The sequence below is a fragment of the Tachypleus tridentatus genome, chromosome 9 (genome assembly GCF_004210375.1).
Source record: "Tachypleus tridentatus isolate NWPU-2018 chromosome 9, ASM421037v1, whole genome shotgun sequence".
Classification (NCBI taxonomy): domain Eukaryota; kingdom Metazoa; phylum Arthropoda; class Merostomata; order Xiphosura; family Limulidae; genus Tachypleus; species Tachypleus tridentatus.
The window spans coordinates 93,549,394-93,570,373 of record NC_134833.1 but is presented as its reverse complement, the minus strand read 5'-3'; the positions used below and the strand labels follow the sequence as shown (position 1 = coordinate 93,570,373).

General features: G+C 33.9%; 1 protein-coding gene across 2 annotated transcripts in view; it reads right to left on the bottom strand.

The window, feature by feature from the left end:
* The window catches only part of LOC143225781 (paired box protein Pax-6-like), a 94,702-nt gene extending 74,086 nt beyond the window's left edge, over window positions 1-20,616 (bottom strand). For both annotated transcript variants that reach the window (XM_076455770.1, XM_076455774.1), the window contains exon 1: window positions 20,493-20,616. The gene's annotated coding sequence lies outside the window, so the exon portion shown is untranslated. The remainder of the gene's footprint in view (window positions 1-20,492) is intronic.
* Window positions 20,617-20,980: the final 364 nt, after the last annotated feature.

The window sequence follows — 20,980 nt, the reverse complement described above, 5'->3', positions numbered from 1 at the left end:
CGCCTCCACGGATGAAAGGGCGAGCATGTTTGGTGCGACGGGGATTCGAAACCGCGACCCTCGAAATACGACTCGAACACCTTAACATGCTTGGCCATGCCGGGCTAATAACCAAAGAGTATAAAAAGAGAAGGAAAGTCAGAGAAGTGATATAAAACAGGCATAAAAAGAAAGAAGCGCCGAAAATAAAACCGAAAAAATATATAGTGATACCAGATACACACTACATGGACAAAAGTACGTGGAAACCCCTTATAATTAATTAGTTTGGGTATGTCAGCCACACCCATTGCTAACAAGTGTATAAAATCAAGCATACAGCGATGCAATCTCCACAGACAAACACTGACAGTAGAATGGATCGTATTGAAGAGCTCAGTGATTTTCAACGTGGCACAGTCATAGGATGCCATCAACAGATCAGTTCGTCAAAGTTCTGTCCTGCTAGAGCTGCCCCGGCCAACTGTAAGTGCTGTTATTGTAAAGTGGAAACGTCTAGGAGCAACAACAGCTTAGCCACGAAACGGTAGGCTACATAAGCTCACAAAACGGGACAGCCGAGTGCTGAAGCGCGTAGCGTAAAAAATCGTGTGTCTACAGTTATAGCACTCACTACCGATTTCCTATCTGTCTCTGGAAGCAGTATCAGCACAAGAACTGTTCGTCGGAAGATTCATGAAATGGATTTCCATGGTCAAGCAGCCACACACAAGCCTTAGATCACCACGTGTAATGCCAAGCGTCGGCTGGAGTGGTGTAAAGCACACAGCCATTGGACTCTGGAACAGTGGAAGCGCGTTCTCTGGAGTGATGAATCACGGTTGACTATCTGGCAGTCTGATGGACTAATGTGGGTTTGGCGGATGCCAGGAGAACGCCACCTGCCTAAATGCATAGTGACAACTGTAAAGTTTTGGGGAGGAAGAATAATGGTCTGGGGCTGTTTTTCATGGTTTGGGCTAGGCTCTTTAGTTACAATGAAGGGAAATCTTAATGTTACAGCATACAATGACATTCTAGAGAATTGTGCACTTCCAACTTTGTGGCAACAGTTTGGGGAAGGCCCTTTTTTCGTTTCAGCATGACCCCGTGCACAAAGCGAGGTCCATAAAGACATGGTTTGCTGAGGTTGGTGTGGAAGAACTTGACTGACCTGCACAGAGCCCTGACCTCAATCCCATCGAACACCTGTGAGATGAATGGGAACACCGACTACGAGCCAGGTCTTCTCGCCCAACATCAGTGCCCGACCACACTAATGCTCTTGTGGCTGAATCCCCGCAACCATGTTCCAAAATCTAGTTAAAAGCCTTCCCAGACGAGTGGAAGCTGTTATAGCAGCAAAGGGGAGACCAACTCTATATTAATGCCCATGGTTTCGGAATGAGATGTTCAACAAATATATACGGGTGTGATGGTTGGGTGTCCACATACTTTTGCCCACGTTGTGTGTATATATATATAAGGAAATAAATAAGGATAATAGTTATGATGAAAAATTGAAACAGTACAAGAAGTATACAAGGAAATGAATCAGTATGAAAGAGAAGATGAAAATTTAAACAGTACACAAGGTATAGCATGAACTAAATCAGGATAAAAGTTAAGATGAAAAATTAAATCGTTATAAGAGGTATATAAAGAAATAATTCAGGATAAAAGAGAAGATGAAATATTAAAACAGTACAAAAGGTATATAAGGAAATAAATCATGATAAAAGAGAAGAATATTAAAATAGTGCAGGAGGTATATAAAGAAACCAGTAATAACTGGTTCTTCATACGTTATTAGTTCTTACCCTACGCTGCCTGCCTTAGTGTTAATGTAATATTACATTTTAAAGTACTGAGTGTGATTAAATAAGAAAATAAGACCTTAAACAACAGTAGGTTTGGTGAAATACGTTAATACACTTTGTGATACAAGAAATAGTTTGGTTTTTATGTGTCATTGTTCTTACGTTACGTTGTATATAATGCGATGACTCATTTATCTCGATTTGACAGTAATTAAGGGACCCTCAGAAACAATTGTTCCTTTTCGGCACCACACTATAAATTAAGGTTTAAGTCCTAATGGGGAATGAATGACATTGAAAACTGCGCGGCTGGTATGTTGCATACCGATTAGCCTTAATATTATTTTAAAGCAAGTATTTATTAATTATTTCTAGCTTAAACGGGTAGAATACTATATAACTGTCTAATTCTTTGCGTTACCCAGGAAAGGCCGTGAGGTTGGAAAGAAGTAAGAGAAAGGAAGGAGAGCTGATATTGACTACAGCTTGAGCTTGACGAAGACGACAAAAGAGCAGCTTGGTGAAGTCAGGAACACGTTGACTTACTTTATAATTCTTGTAACTGCCCCCAAAATCTATCTTTCTAGACTTGGCCTTTGTGCTGATAGCACTTTTTATACTACGTCATATTTATTGGTTTTCATATTCATGAAACCCACTTGAAGTGAAAATGTATTCATATGTTGGTAGCACTTAACCACAGTGTACACATTGTAATGTATCGACTCGGAGTGAAACACCTTTTTAAGATATGATAAATTCTAACCTCTTACGTTAATATATAATATTTGAATTATTTAATTATGTTAGAAATATATGGTTATTATATTTTTTTCAAGACTCTGTAGTGAAAAGGAATAGTTTCTTTATAACAGGCCAGATGTCTTAATATAAATAGTCTTTTTACAAATTTGTTTCTCTTTTGCCCCCTTCCCCAAAGAAAATTTATTTTAAAACACCCATAATCAGTTAAAATATGGATAACTACTCCAAAGGGTGAATAAATTAATAAGGAACATCCTCTAATAGAAAAATTTATATGGTGGTTAGAGTGCTTGACTCACAGTTTGTGGGTCGCGGTTTCCAATCCTCGTTCTCTTAAACACGCTCACCTTTTTAACTGTGGGATCATTATGACGTGACTGTCAATCCCACTCTTCGTTGGTCTAAAAGTATACCAAGAATTAACAGTAAGTGGTGTTGACTAGCTGTTTTCACTCTCGTCTTACACCGTTAAGTTTGGGAAGATTAGTACAGTTAACCCTCGCATAGCTTCAAACAAGATAAAAATAAGTGTACGTCTATTGTTTGTCTTTTTAATTTTCCACCTTCTCTGGTGATGTGTTCTGGTAATTGAAGTAGAAAGACGCAAATTCTTTTATTTATATTCCCACTTAACGTATCGAGCTAGATATTTCTACTTTAGACTTTTATAGTGAGTCTAGGCTTCTTGTATTTCTTTTAAGTAAAAAACTGCACAGTCAGCTATCATTAATGCACGAATCAAACCAAAGGTTTAACATGACAAGCCTTGAAGTTTCCTTCTGATTCAGTGTGAGTTTGGGAGGGCTGATTTCTTAACTCTGAACTTATATCTGCGAAACTGTTTATAAATGAGGCGCCATCTTTTGAGGAAAAGTAAAAACAAGCAACATGTAAAGTTTGCATATATCCAGTAAATATTCCTTATCTACGTCCGTAACTTACTTTTATCAGTAGCTAATATACTGATTCCTTCAGTATTATAACACTTTACTCTTTCACATCGATGTATTATTGCTTAAGTATGATAACACTTTACGAACTGTATGACGTTTCATGTTATTAGTCAGTATCATAACACTATTTTTCAGTTTGCTGAGATATTACTTCAGTTTCATAACACTTAATGAACCATTTGACATCGTTTTATTATTATTCAGTATTATCACACTTTACGAACCATATGATATTGCTAAGTTACTGCTCATATTGTAACACTTTATTTATACAAGTCCCAGAGATATTACTTCAGAATCACATTTACATCCCCTTACGAACTATATGACATTACTGTGTTATAACTCAGTATTACAACAATTCACGAACCATTTGACTTTGCTGTGTTATTACTTCAATATCATAAGCGAGGAAAGCAAAACGTGTTTCGGGTTTTGGTTGTCTTGCATTTTCAAAGGTATGTTTTGTTTCCTCTAAAGACGGAATATTACATACATTACGAAACAGAGTATTGATTCTACAAAATATTAAAAGTAGTCCATGGGAATGTTTAATGAAATCAATATGAAACCTGCGAAACTTTACCCTTCCTGTTTCAATTTGGATATTATCAGCTAAGTAAACGCTACTGCCTAATGTTGGAACAATAAAACAAAATTAAAGAATTTATTTGGTGTACTAGTTTTAGTGTCACCGAACTTATTCTCAGACCTATCTTCAAAAACATTAAAATGTCTCGGGAGTGTTGAATAACACGGTGTAGACAGCCTAGACGAAACTCGATCACACAACGGAGGCAGTTTACCTCGTGGATCTCGTGTTACATGTTCTGGTCAGGATCCTGCCTCGTGTGAAACTCGGAACTTGAAACTCTGAAGATTAAACCACGGGATGTATTTGTTCCCATAGTTCGGTGGTGTCCAAGGTTTATTAAAGATATTATTATGTGTTTTTGTCCCCAAGCTTCTATGGTGCTCAGGGTTTATTAAAGCTATTATGATGTGTTTTTGTCCCCACAGTTCTATGATGTTTAGGATTTATTAAAAATATATGATGTTCTTTGTCCCCGTAGTTTAGTGGTTTTTAGAATTTAGTAAAGATGCATGATGTTTTCTATTCCCAAAGTTCCATAGTGCTAAAGGCTTATTAAAAATGTATGATTTTTTGTGTTCCCTTAGTTCCATAGTGCTAAAGACTTATTAAAGATGTATAATGTTTTTGTTCCCATAATTCCGTAGTGTTAACGGCTTATTAAAGATGTATGATATTTTTCTTTCGATTGTTCTGTGGTGTTCAGAATTTGTTGAGAGAGTATTTTGTTTAATTATGTATCAGGACGTAAAAATTCGTTTATGTTTAAGAACCGGTTTTACTGAATCACGTATCTATTTGGATCCAGTAAATTCAATTATTAAGTATATATATATGTATGTATTTTCACGTCTTGACACACAAAAGTTGATAAACATCACATTCACAATGAGAAATAAAAATTTCATATTAAGAAATATAGTTTTTATTACAGATCCAAAATGTCCAGTATATTTGTGGAAACGTAAATATACCGTGCAATGAAAACTTTCAGTTTAAAGACTATGCTAGCATGTATTAATAGTGGTAAATAGAGACATAAATATCCAATCGTACAAGTACACACTTGCTTCTTCCCTTTCTTTGTTCAACTGTACGGAATTACTCAAGGACAGACTGACAAATTGCCCGTTTGGTTGTGCCTTGTTCGAAATTACTCGAGTACGGGATGCCATGATTGTATATGTTTGCGTATTTTAAAATTTACACTCCAAAATGCACAAGGGCTGTCATCACATAATCGTCCCTAATTCTGGACCAATGGCTATAGAGAAAGTAACTAGTTAATAGCACCCACTACCAACTCTTGATTTACTCTCTTATAATCAAACAATACGATTTGCCAGTCTTAAAACGCTTCCAAGAGTTGATATTCACATTTAGGACACGCTAATCACTTAACCAGCCCATCCTTATTTGTACCATGTATTTTTAACGACTTGAAATTTGCAATTGAAATTTTCCAGTTCGTAAACTCTGCTGACTTGATATAAAACAACTAGGATATCATAAAACACTGCAAGTATTACGAGGTTAGTTTAGTTTTGAGATTGAAAACTGTTTTCGGGAATGCATACGAAAGTATTCTCAAAGCAGTCTTTATTTTCAGTGCCCTAAACATTCTTCACTGACAAGTCTTAACGAAACATTGTGGGCAATAATCAACATGATATTATAAACATGATTTTACGTTCTTTATACAGAAATGCCTTATATCGAGGAGCAAAATGGCGGTCAGTGACATTAAACAAAACTAACAAATAAAATGTAAATATTTTAATCCATAATATTACAGGAACAAATCGTAATTCAAACACAGAAAAATTACTTGAAATAAATAAATAAATTATCCTATACTATAGTTTTGGATGTCTTGTAAAATATTTCCTTTCAAATAAATAAACTGTTCTATAGCTTTTTTTCATAGTTTATAAAATGATATGACTTCAACTATTCTATGACTATGATATTATTTTTTAAAATGAATGACATTTAAACAATGAAGATATCTGGAGCTACTTGTTCGTAAGGATTATATAATAATGTAATTTCAAACAAACGGGTTATTCCATAACCACAGTTTCGTTGGGTGCACAGAGTATTTTCAAACAAGTGAGTTATTGTACAACTAAGATTCTGGAGGGAGTATAAAACATGTACTTTGAAACAAAATAATTATGCTGTAACAATGGCTTTATAAAGTAATATCATTTAGACTATTATTTAACTACAATTTCACAGAATTTATGAAAGAGTGTACTTTTAAACAAAGACAATATCTATAGTTAGATTTTGCAGCTATTACAAAACAATGTAATTTTAAATAAACAATTTGCTCTATTTCCTAAGAAACTTTAAATTAATGTATGTCATTAGTTATGTTCTAAAACCTTAATATGAGTTATTATTTCACAGAGACCAAAAAATATATTTAAACAGCCACCGACTATTTGGACTGGATTTCCATATCTAATACTTTTAATTTGTTTTTACATCATTTCTTAAATTTCTCCGTTGTAGTCACAATTCTGTTATTGATCCTTTTTATATTGACAGTTTTATAACAAAAGGAAAAAAAAACCTGACTCCTAAGAGCTAAAATTATCGGAAAAGTTGTTTTTTCTATCACGCTTAAAAAGAGAGACTTCATTGATCTTTACTTGTTTTTAAATTGAAAGATCAGTTTGTTCTAAGGCAGATTCATCATGTTAGAGATGATGGGATTTTAAACGTTCCCTTCTGTCATTATTTTTCTTCAAGTACCAAACTATCGATATCCTTTATGTTCTGGAAAAAAGTTTAAAACCACTTTTTGGAAGCATTTATTTCAACTGCATACTGAATAAATCACTTGAACGTTACAAGATGTAAATGGCACTACTTGGATTCCAAACAGAGCAATCGTTTCAAAACACTAAGCTAAGAACTAGAAAAATTCAACTAGAATATTTTATCAAATAATGCACAAATAAAACTATCAACTAGCCTCAGAAATTTACATTTTATTTTCTTCAGGTCATTTGTCTACGGAGAGAAAAAAAAGAAAGAAAAGTGTATTTAAAAAAAGCCAGGAACGTGAACTGTATTGAACAATTCATGTGAATGCTAGAGCAAAACATATTAATAAATATATTAATGTGTTTTATTATATTTTAAATAAATTACTCTTTTTTCCTTTTAAATCTGTGTTAGCGCGTAATTTCACAGAATACTTTTCATTCCTACTCACTGAAAAACAAAAATAATATAATAAATTAATCTATGTGTAAACACAATTGTGAACATACAGGTTTACTAGAAAATAGTACTGTGTGTGTTAATAAAATTATTTTACATTAAAGAAGAGTGTAAATGGCCAATTTGTTTTATAATGAAAAATAACGAATGTGTTTAATATAATGGTGAACACCATATATTTTTTGCATTAAACAATATTGTAAATTATCAGAATCCATTGTTATGAACAACAGTTAAAACCCACCAGACTGTACGTCAGTGAACATTATTAGAAACCATCAAATTTTATTAGAGTGAATGATAAATAATGTAAATCACTGGATTATATTCTAATTCACAATAGAAAAAACAAACAGGCTTTGCTGAATGAGTAAAACATAAATAATAATAAATTTAAAATAAATAAATAATATGAACCGTCAGATCCTGACGTAACGAACTACAATTTTAGCACTTGGCTCATTCAAAAGTATCGGTAGAAACTCATCTAGTTTGTATAAGATAAATAAACAAATGTATAAACAGAAACTTTTCACGCGTGTTGACCATTGGTACATACTTATTCGTTCAAAATTAAAAAGAACTATTTAGTTTGTAGACGATAAAAGTCATTAAAGAGTTTACTTGAGCGTATTTCGGACGTACTTTATATTTATACCAATGATTATAATAACCTAATTTTTCACACATGGGGTTGTCTACAGATCCGAGAAACTATTCTTCTGAATGAGAGAACTAAACAACCTAATCTCACGTTATCAAATATAATAAAAGATTCGTGTCAATAAATGTGAGTAAGTTTTGTTCCTTACAATAAGGTGTGTGACAACAGTATAACTTACACGTAAATTTGGAAATGTTAGTTTCCAAACAAACCTTTAACAAACGTAAACAGATAAAACTTCCCAACAGTTATCGTTAATAACCTTAACTCATTATAAAATGCCAGATTTCTATTTCAACGCATTTGTATTCACTTTTTTGTTTATAGAAAATCGTTTTGAAGGAGTTCATGATATAAGAGATTACAGTGAAGTTACTTTCCGGTTTTCTGAATCATAAACGTCATTTTGTATTCTCAAGACGGCTGGTATGGGTATTAAAACTTTAATTAAAATAAAGTACAGAACAAGATGACCTAAGAAGGTTGAATCGTTGTTCTGTACTTTATTTTAATTAAAGTTTTAATACCCGTACCAGCCGTCTTGAGAATACATTTTTTATTTCAAGTGGGTTTATAAAAAATATCATTGAAGAATAGACGTGCAGTTGCCCATCAATGTAGTAGGGTTTCAGAGGTTTCACTGAAGAACTTACGAAAAGAAATGATCACAACATTCCCGATAATTCTCAGAGAACATTCTCAGAAAATGACAAATAATGAGGTTGTGCCTCTTAGGGAAATGTATATATATATATGTGTGTGTGTGTTTCATTTAATCAATAAGTGTTCGATATCTCGTGCAGTAGACTGTATATTAATAGTTGGTTTACCCACAGTTAAACCAAAGAGTAGGTATTTAAAAAAATCACCCAGAGGAAGAGAGGGGAAAAGTTCCCAAAATCGCCTGAAAACAAGCATATGTTTGTGGTAAAGCTTGCTGGAAACCGCCATAAACTAGTGTAAAACCAGAACAAAGATATGTTATATTCAATCAAAACCACATGATGGTTGGTGGCTGTTTCCTATACGCTTATTGAAAACCTATTGACGGCAAAAGATCTGAACCGGTACAGATTCCTGTCTTTGCACTTAATGAGGCGTTAACAAGGAAAGCCTTTTACGTTTTTATAAAACCCACCTGGGCTTGAACTGTAGAAAGTGTAGCATCGACAATAAGGAAAGCTTTTTGCGTTTTAACAAAGGCGAGTTTGAGCCTTAGCAATTGTAATGTTGATAGTTGTAGAACGTTGTAATATTGAATTGCCTTAACCATGTTACGCCTGGTAATAGTGACAATATCGTTATTTAGCAACACTGTAATACTACATTGTTTCAGCCACACTACACATAACATGGTTATGCCCCCCGCTAGTACAGCGGTATGTCTACGGATTTACAACGCTAAAATCAGGGGTTCGATTCCCCTCGGTGGGCTCAGCAATGTGGCTTTGCTATAAGACACACACACACACATAACATGATTATAGTATCGATATTTAGCAGCACTGTAATACTACATCCTTTCGGCCATATTACACATAGTCACGATGATAGTATCAATAGCTGTAGCTGCACTATTTTAGTGTATTGCTATTACTGTGACAAAATTAAAGCAGGGAAAATGCTGGTTTACGTGTTATTACTTCAGTGTAGGTATATGACATCTAATTGGAAGGCTTGTTTCTCTCACGTCATTAAAATATTTTACAAACTTAAGAAAATGAAATTATAATAAATCATTTATTATATATACGTTTGTAGAATTTCAGTATAATTCACTGTCAATACAGAAACATTTTTTCCCGATTCATTGGAGCATCTTAGTGATATATGATAACTTATATCAGTCCTATCTACGTGATAACTTCAAAATAACTTTGTTTTACGCGATAGCTCTATCTTAAGTGATAATTGTTATTCGTCCTGTTTACATTATAACTCCAATAACTTTTAGTTTAAGTTACAATTGCTGTAAGTCCTGTTTACATTATAACCCCAATAACTTTTACTTTAAGTTACAATTGTTATTAGTCCTATTTACATTATAACTCCAATAACTTTCACTTTTAGTGGCAATTGCTATTCGTCCTGTTTACATTATAACTCCAGTAACTTTTACTTTAAATGACAATTGTTATTCGTCCTGTTTACATTATAACTCCAGTAACTTTTACTTAAGTGACAATTGCTACTCATCCTGTTTACATTATAACTCCAATACCTTTTACTTCAAGTGACAATTGTTATTCATCCTGTTTACATTATAACTCCAGTAACTTTTACTTTAAGTGACAATTGCTACTCATCCTGTTTACATTATAACTCCAATACCTTTTACTTTAAGTGACAATTGTTATTCGTCCCGTTTACATTATAACTCCAGTGTTTGAGTAAAAAGCAAAGTAAATAAACTGAAATCCTTTTTCGGTAAATAACTAAAACATTTTATTGAGAACGGCAACGGGCTTTGCCCCCCTCCCAAGTGGCACAGCGGTATGTCTGCGGACTTACTCCGCTAAAAGCCGGGTTTCGATATCCATTGTGGGCAAAGCACAGATAGCTCATTATGTACCTTTGTGCTTAATTCTAAGTAAACAAACAAGCCAATGGAGCTTCAGTTGAAAACCATTCTACATGTTTTGATGACATAATTGAAAAAAAGAAAAGGATAACATTTATGAATTTATAATAAGTCACGTGACATTACGTTCTCCAATGTTTATATAACTTGTTGACCCGCCATTGACAGAATCTCAAACTATATATCAGTACCAAGATTACCTGGATCTTCTTCTATGTTTATTTAAATACTACGCACTATATTAAGTTTATATTATTGATAAAGATTCACAGTTGTTTTTTTGGCAATAAAGCTATTGGTCTGAGATATAATTATCGTGTGTTGTACATGTTCTGCTGTGAATGAATTTTCAATTATATTATTTGTTTAACATTCTTGCATTATTTGACTAGCAAACATAATACCACATTATAATTTGTAATTCCAATTTTTGTTACTTAAATTTATTTTAACTTTGGTATTACCTAACGTTTGATTAACGCAATCGTCTCTTTGTTGCACTTCGAGCAAAGCTGCACGAGAACTAAACCAGCCATCTCTAATTTTGAAGTGATAGAGTAGAGGTGTGTGTGTGTTTCCTTATAGCAAAGCCACATCAGACTATCTACTGAGTCCACCAAAGAAAACTGAACCCCTGATTTTAGCTTTGTAAATCCGTAGACTTACCACTGTACTAGCGAGGGACTAGAGTAGAGGGAAGACATTAGTCAATCCAACCTATCAACAGCTCTTGGGATATTCTTATTGAACAGTGATATCTGAACACTACCATAAAGTACGGAACACAATGTCTCAGTTTTTGGCTGTAACAAGACTCTAATCAATAATCCCAGATTCACAGTCAGGTACGACAACCTGAGAAAATTTCAAAAAAATTCTGAATATACGTTGAATAGTCACTAAATTTGCAATCAACAACACTTGGATTGAAAACGAAAAGTGAAAAAAAACGTATGCCCCAAAAAATGACTAATGTGAAAATAGATATTTTAAAATTCTTAATGTTTCGGGGTGAAACGTTATGAGCATTAAAATACCTGTTTCGCATTAGTCATTTTTCGCGGTATGATTTTTCAATTTTTTTTTTGTATCACATCGGCTTTTAGCTGATTTTTAATAATTCGAGTGAATTTATTTTCAAGCTAGATGTAGCATGGCCGAGTGGTTAGGGCACTCGACTCACAATTTTGAGGGGCGCGGCTCATTTCCCCGAACTTTCTCGCTCTTTTAGCCATTTTTAGTTTGCATTTTTAGTGACAATACAAGTTTGTTTAATTTAACACAATCAGACTCGGCATTACCAGATGATAAGGGTGCTCGACATGTAATTTGAGGATTGTAAGTTCGAATTCTCGTCGTCTAAAACACGCTAGTCCTTTCAACCGGGGGGTCATTATAATGTTCTGTCAATCTCACTGTTCGTTGATAAAAAGAATAGTCCATAAGATGGCGGTGAATGATGATGACAAGCTGCCTTCCCTCTAGTCTTTGACTGCTAAATTAGGAACGGCTAGCATGGAAATCCCTCGTGTAGCTTTGAGCGAAACTTAAAACAAACAAAGTTTCCTTCTAAAATTTTGATTAATAGCAATTCACTCTCTAAATTTTATTTTTTGTTCTTTAAATACAAGTATAGAACACTAGTTTACATGACAACTGATATTTCACTAAATTACAATAGATATTGTTTCAATTGTTTGTTTGTTTTTGAATTTCGCACAAAGCTACTCGAGGGCTATCTCTGCTAGCCATCCCTAATTTAGCAGTGTAAGACTAGAGGGAAGGCAGCTAGTCATCACCACCCACCGCCAACTCTTGGACTACTCTTTTACCAACAAATAGTGGGATTGACCGTAACATTATAACGCCCCCACGGCTGAAAAGGCGAGCATGTTTGGCGCGACGGGGATGCGAATCCGCGACGCTCAGATTAGGAGTCGCACGCCTTAACACGCTTGGCCATGCCGGTCCCTATTGTTTCAACCAACACATCTAGGCAACCTAAGCCACTATTTTCTTCAGTTTTGTTTGTTTACCGTTAAACATTGCATTTTATTTATTTATTTGATTTTAAATCCAATATTTGTACGATGGCTTTCTCTTAAATAACATCTATTATCAACCCTGATTGCATGATAACTCCGAAAACTCTTGTTTTATTCATCAACTCTGTTTCAACTGATATCTGCCGTCAACCTTGTTGTCGTGATACCTTCGATAACTCTGGTTTGCATAGTAGTACTACTTTCATTGTCATATTTCTCTTCTGTAATACTCTAACATTTACAGAACTTAGCATCAGAAAAACCCTTTAGGTATCAGGTTTCTGGTTATTATTACGTAAATTACGTTTGATAAAGGTATCTAACAAACAAAGGTTACCGCAAATATCACGTAACAGGGATGATTGTAATTATTACTCAACTCTACACACAGAAATATGTATAAAATTGTTAAGAGCTTCAGTGATGCTGTTAATAAAGAAATACATTTGCATGATAGGATTACACAGAATCCATAGAGGGTGCATGAGAAGAATGAGTTTACAGGACGCATGAGTGATCCAGTTAAAAAATGTATAGACAGGACCCATGGAAGGCGCAAAGTGTTAAAAGGTCTAAACCAGTTCGGGAAATATTTATACAAATGATTATAAATACCTTGCCCTTTTCTCAATCATCAAAGAACGTACAGCTCAATCAGGTATTCCAGGTACAAAATGTTATTCACGGAAGGATTCCATATCTGTCATACCTTAGCTTATGTATTGTACATTCTATTACAAGACGATCTTAAGGAGATTAGACATCTCACAACACTTCTTACCACATAGAACTACGTTTGTAGGAGGCGCGAAAAAAAATATTTTTGTAAACATTACTTTTCTCTTAAAAATAACAGTAAGTTTAAGAGAATCTCCTTCGACTGGAAAAAATAATCAAACAAACATCTTAAAAAACTTTTTCCATTGACTAAGACCTGGCATGACCAGGTGGTTAAGGCACTTAACCGTAATCCGAAGGTCGCGGGTTCGAATCTCCGTCACACCAAACATGTTCGCCCCTTTTAGCCTTGGGGGCGTTATAACGTGACGGTTAATCCTACTATTCGTTGGTAAAACAGTAACCCAAGAGGTGGCGGTGGGTGGTGATGACTATCTGCCTTCCCTCTAGTCTTACACTGCTAAATTAGGGACAGCTAGCGCAGATAGCCCTTCTGTAGCTTTGCGCGAAATTCAAAACAAACCAAACCGTTGACTAAATTGTAGAGTGGATGTGTTACTTTAAACGTTTTTTATCATGCATTTCACCTCACCCCACTTATAAAATTAAACCCAAAAATTTATTATCATTATCAAAGTATATGAAGCGGAATTCTCAGTTTGTTTAGAGATCAGCTGTTGTGCGCTATAAACGAGACCTTAAAACAACCTTAAGTTTAAAAAACTTAAGGTTAAGTTCAAGTAGAAAGCATAAATTATAACAGCAATAAGTGATAATAATTATCCGATGGAAATTGTTTAAAATTTCTCGCAACGTTAAATATACCAATACTTCTAAAAACTTTAATGGTATATTTATTGGTTATTTCTGATCTCCATGGAACTAAAGTAGAAGATTCAGGTCAAATCATGTTTCCGATTGTCAGATATGTTGAATACGGTTTCACTAAATTTATTGTTTTTCTTTTAAACAAAATACGTATCTTTATATAAATAGTCTCCTGGTTAATCTCTATATAAATAGTCTCCTGATTAATCTCTATATAAATAGTCTCCTGGTTAATCTCTATATAAATAGTCTCCTGATTAATCTCTATATAGATAGTTCCTGGTTACGAGATGGTACGTACTTTCCTAAGAAAACCTGGATAGTAAAATTCAAATGCATGGAAAATGTTCCATTCTGGAATTAAAACTTAAATTTTTTTAACAGGCAGTCAATTTTGAATGGGAGGCACGATGATATACCTATAGAACGATTAATGCGTGTGCAGTGAATCTCAAAGATGTAAATCATGGTTTGACAAACGACAAACATCGAGAGATGTATAGTTTTTCCCTCAAAATCTTGGAGATGTATTAAAAAAACATTCAACCACATCCGGTGAAAGCTCAAACGCGCAAATATTAAGTTCAAGCTTTACAAACGATCATTACTACTATTAATTGCATTCAAGTCAAAATTGTCTGTAAATTGTCTAATATGATGATTTCAAATAGAAATGATCTTTATTCTAACCTAAATTTCACACATTTTTTGTCTAATGTTGTAATGATTTCAAATAGAAATGATCTTTATTCTAACCTAAATTTCACACAATTTTTGTTTAATATTGTGATGATTTCAAATAGAAATGATCTTCATTCTAACCTAAATTTCACATATTTTTTGTCTAATGTTGTAATGATTTCAAATAGAAATGATCTTTACTCTGACGTACAATTCACACAATTTTTGTCTAATATTGTGATGATTTCAAATCATTATTCTAACCTACATTTCACACAATTTTTGTCTAATATTGTGATGATTTCAAATAGAAATGATCATCATTCTAACCTAAAATTTGCACAGTTTTTCAATGGAATTATTCAGAACATTGGCACCTGCAATTCTAATCATTACTAAGCGAAAAGTCAATAATAGCTCTCGACATTCGTTCAGTAGAAGTTATTTTGAAAAATAAGATAAACAAAAGGCATAATGATAATCTCTATCACGTTTCAACCACTAACCTGAAATCAAAAATTTATTAGAGTAAATAAGTAGAACGGGATAGAAAATTATTGTTGTTTTCTGTTTCTTTAATTACATGTTTATTAGGGAGATTTACCGATGTTTAGGTACTGGCTTTCAGCTTCATCCGTCATTAGACCGTCCACCCAGACTGTCAATATGCTGAAGAAAACTCTTTAATATATGTTCTGTTTCTCTTTGAAGGAACCATTGGAGGTAAGGAAAACAAAAGGAACAAAGAAATATATAGATGATAAACCTAAGGAGGCTATAGCTGTAGGTGATTCGTTGATAGGGTATGTGGATAGGTTAGTGTAGTCTGTGGGATAAATAGGAAGAAAGGACTTGGACTATGCTACTTATGGATACAGTTGGAGGATATAGCTGAACAGAGCAGAATATATAATAAAAAGAGCTCGCAGAGATGCAGTTTTTGTTGTGCACGTAGGAGCTAATGATGTGGAGGAAGGCAGGTCAGAGGAGCTAATGAATAAGTACAAGGGGTTGTTAAAGGCATTTAAAGAAAAAGACCATGCTACCTTAATTTGGTTTAGGATACAGCCTAGAATTAACTGTTGAGACGAAGTTATAAGTAGGACACTAAGGTTAAATGCTAGGTTTAGGTTAATACGTAAGGATAAAAAGATAGGCGGGTTGGACTTTTGGGAACAGTTGAGTAAAAGAAGGGAACATTTTGAAATGGATGGCTTATATTTAAATAGGATAGGGACTGGCTTATTTGTTGAGGTTATTAACTCATCTGTAAGGGACGTTTCAAACTAGGACTAGATAGTGGTGAGGAACAGGAAAACTACAAGCAAAAGAATAACATGCAGAGAAAGGTTCAGCATAGGAAATAAGTATAGAAGTAACTATAAGGGAAAGCTTAATTGTTATTATAGTAATGCTATTATAATGGTTAAATGTTGATTCTGATGACAGAAATTTCTTTGAAGTACAGAGTTATATACAATTTAACAGGGTAGAGTATCAAAGGGAGGGGAAAATTGGCTCTATATGTAAATTGTGAGTTATATCCCATTGAAGATGAGGATATCAAATATCAAAGGGCTTTCAGTGGAAATTTGTTACAAACCACCAAATGATGAAAGTAGTGAGAAACTTTAAAATAATTTAACTGTTAATAAAATCATAACTATGGGTGATTTTAACTTTAAGCATATAGACTGGGAAATGCTAGAGTCAAACAATGAGAGAGAGAATTGTTTTGTAAACTGTTCAGGGTGGCTTTCTTCACTAATTAGTCAAGGAATCTACTAGAAACAATGGTATTTTAGATTTATTGTTATATTCAAATACAAGTGACCTAGAAGGTGAAAACTGGAGAACATCCGGGTACAAGTGGTCGTTGCTCTATTAAGTTCAACGTTTTGTTGCATTTGGAAATAAGGAAGAATGACATTTTGGTCACAGATAAAAAAAACACAAATTTTGAAGAAATGTGACAAGAATTACCTATTGAGAATTGGGCCGTTGAGTTATGTAAAGACACTGATTAGGTGTGGAAAAAATATAAAAATTTAGATATTCAAGGTAAACATACTCCTTATGTAAAGAAAGGAGTGGCTAAATGACGAAATAATTTGGCTAACAAAGAGTATGAGAGATAAAATTAAAAAAGAAAATAATCACAAAGTTAAGAAGTTTAAATTGACTGGCGGCAGATTTATATAGAAAATAAAAAAATTGGCAAAACAGGAAATTAAGAAATCAAAAAGGATGTATGAGACAAAATCGGTTAAGAATGTGAAAATTAACAGTAAGGATTTCTTTAAATACATTAAGGGCAAACAAAATGTTATGGTAGGAGCAGGATCCTTGAGGGACATTAAAAAAGTCTCATATCTGATGATTATGAGATGACTAGGTTATTAAATTTTGCATTTTCTTTAGTTTTTACTAACGAAGACTTAAAGTTTTTTATCTTGAAGAGTATATAGGTGAAAATAAGATAGAACAAGATGACTGCATTAATTCTGAGCTTGTTAAACAAATTGTGAAGCTTTAAGGACGATAAGTCTTCCAAGCTAGATATTTCTACTGGGGTTTTGAAGGAAGTTGATGATTGGATATGCGAGCCACTCGCTACTATTTTTTTGTAAGTCCTTTAGCAAAAAGTTGGTAGTTAGCTAATGTAACTACTCTTTTCTAGGGAAATGACAAAAAATTGTCTTAGTAATTATGGGCCTGTTAGTCTTACATCAATTGTGGAAAAAGCTTTAAAAAGTCTGGTAAAGGATGCTTTTTAAATTTCATTGCAACGTTTGGAGTTTTACTAAATAGTCAACATGACTTCACTAAGGGAAAATCTTGTCTTAAATGAAAGTTATTACTTATATAGATGAGAGTAAAGATATAGATTCAGTAAATCTGGATTTTCAGAAAGCAGTTGGCAATATGCCATATAAAACATTTCTAAGAAATTATCTCTTCAGGTATGGGAGACAAAGCAGCAATTTGTGTAGAAGAGTAGATGGATGTAAGAAAGCAGAGAAGGTTATTACAAATGAAATTCAGTCAAACTGCATTAATGTTACAAGTGGGGTACCTCAGGGCTTAGCTTTGGAATCTTTACTCTATTGATTTGAATTAATGACATAATTGAAGAAATGGTCAACACATTACTTGATTTTGCATATATAATATTTAGGTCTTAAGTGTTGCTAGCTGTAATGAGGATCTTACAAAAGGATTTAGACCATTTAATTGGGCAAATAAGTGGCAGATGGGTTTTAATTATAATAACTGCAAGATAATGTATGTGGATTGTCATAATTTGAATTTTAAGTATAATTTGGATAGAAATAACCTTAAAAGTGTCATAAAAAAAAGGGGGCTTGGTGTAATAGTTTATTAGTGTCTTAAGTCGTCAAAGCAGTGTGCTGCTGCTAGTGGTAGAACAAATTGGATTTTAGGTTGTATCTACAAAAACATTGAATACAAACTTAAACAGGTTATAATTTCATTGTATACGTTGTTGGTTAGGGCAGCTTTGGAGTGTCACGTACAGTCTTGGGATTCTTAACTTAGAAAGGTCATTGAATTGTTGGAAAGAGTTCGATTGAGGCTTAACAGAATGGTGCTTGGTATGTAGAAGTTGCTGTACAAGGAGACGTTGAAATTTCTCAAACTGTTTTTCTTGAAAAAATGAAAAGCGTGAGGAAATCTCATTGAGGTGTTATAAAGGGAATTAATAGTGTTGATACATCTTTCCTTTATACTTAACAGTGAGAATAGTAGGAATATTGGACACAAATATAAATTTTGGAATAGTTTTTTTTTAATAGTATACTTTACCTTTGGAATGGGTTGCCTTTGGATGTTGTGGAGGTAGTAATTTTAAATGAGTTTAAAAGAAAGTTTGATATGTGTATATGTGATAACAGCTGACTTTAAGACTCGTTTAAAATTCATTTTTAATAAGTTTAGTTTGGAGGATGAAACAGCAAAGATGGATCAATATATTCCATGTTGTCCCAAAATGTTGTTATAAAGGTATAAACACGATTTTCAGAAAGGAAGTACAATTATAATAAATACAATTGACAAATGTTCTGGAATATTTTATATTTTGGATGCCCTAACTTCCTAAAATGTTCGTTTATTATTCTCTATCTAAACCAATACAGCATGTCCTTAACTGTAGGCTGATAATCGTCATGTTTCGATCGATGACGAAAATAAAAGCCTCATTTAGTAATTACGTTTTTACGCAGATGTATTAAAGTTAAAGTTTTCACATCTTATAGAAAGCGAACTTAATATGATATTATTTTTCACCAGAATGTATCCCTTGGATCACACAATTATAGAAATATAAAATAAGAATAACACTTCCCGATTGTTTAGAATTCTGTATCAATTGGAATCCCATAAAGATGTAGTATCTTTATAGGTTATTAAAGTTAATGAATTAGAATCAATAGCACTCTAGATAAAGTTGGTGCAGGTTTAAATCTGTTTATTAAACATTGACACTTTCTCCCTTTTCAACAACAGCGATTTGCTAAAACAATATTTTGTCACGCCACGTTGTAACAACCAATTTCGGAAACAACTGTAAGGAGCAAGTACGCACAATGATTTTGTAACAAGCTCTACCAAGATTTGTGTAGGTTTATAACAGCTGTTTCCATTCGTACAGTATTCGAGCGTTTGGCTGAAAAACTTGGTGTCTGTAGACATTAGATGAAAGCTGTCTTGTGCTGAATTAACGTTTCTCTTATAAGTTGGGGAATTTATTTATTATATGGAATTTACACCAGGAGATAGATGATAGATATTCTCATGATATAGAATTTACACAAGGTACAAGCAAAGTAAATACAAAACATCTTTTCATAGCTTCTGTTTATTTGTTATTTCAAAGAATTTCAGATGAATGACTTAAACAGAAGTTCCTCTTCAGTTCTGTTCCTGTTTAACCGGTATTTTTAATGTTTCCGGTGTCATATGAGATCTGTCCTCTAAAGTATCGTATTTCTTGATGAAACAAATTCCCGTCAACGGAATCAGATTTCAGTAGTTATACGAGCTTTTTTGTTGCTTTTTTCTGTTATTTTTCCGTATCTAAGGTGTTTGTTATGATAAACTGAGCCATGTATAAGTTACGACTTCTCTTATTCCCAGTAATTGCGTTTATAACGTTAGTTATTGAACGCGGTAACGGCTTCAGGAGCGATCTCTGGTAAACCTGGACTAACAACGGGAGACAACCCATGTAGAAGAGTCCTTATGTATTGAAAAAAATTGCTGAGGTTAATATAGAACTTATGCTTATCATTCTAAACATCCGGGTGAACTGAAGCGCACGAAGTTAAATCAGCCTTCTCGGCCGTAGTGATACGCCTCACCAAACCAACGTGCTTACACGCTATTCACTTCTGTGAGCTTCTTTACTCACATTAATGCCTACGAAGTGAAATGGGCGCCAAATTGCTCGTGCACTAGCGTGCAATGTCTTGGCATGCGGATCCTTTAAACCTTAGGTGACGTATGATGCGTGTCTCTATTTACACTTCATCAACACTTAAACCAACCAAAATGGTGGAATGGCCCACTAGTTTCTAAGCTTTAATCCTGTACCTACTCTAAGGGTGTCATTCTTGTACAAAAGTAAGAGAAACTAAACTTTTACACACCTTGAATTCTTGTATCTTCTACTGATGCTGTCAGAGGATGAGATACTCCAGTAAGGGTATGTCTATCTTACAGGTGCAAGCCTCAAGTCACGTGTGCCACTCACTCTCTGCCCTCTCTCCGTTTAAATAGAAAACCACTATCAAGCCACACTACCAAAAAATCGAGACAATGAATCCGCCCCCTAAAGACAGGGAGAGGAAGTTGCAGCCGTTGCTATAGTAACCATGAATCGATTGCCTCCACACTTCAATTTTGTTAACCAATGAAGCATTCGACTGTGCTTGACATAGCGTGGGATTGACAAGAACATTAGGCGGGCGGAGCAGCTTGAAAGTTCCTTTCGTTGGTCCAGTCAACTTCATGGATTTGATAGTGTCCGCACTTGACCTGAAAAATATGTCATAATAATGGCTGGAACAAATAAACAGAGAACTCGTGAGAACATAGAAGTTTATAAGTTATAGCTTGGAATGGTCATGCCTCCTGG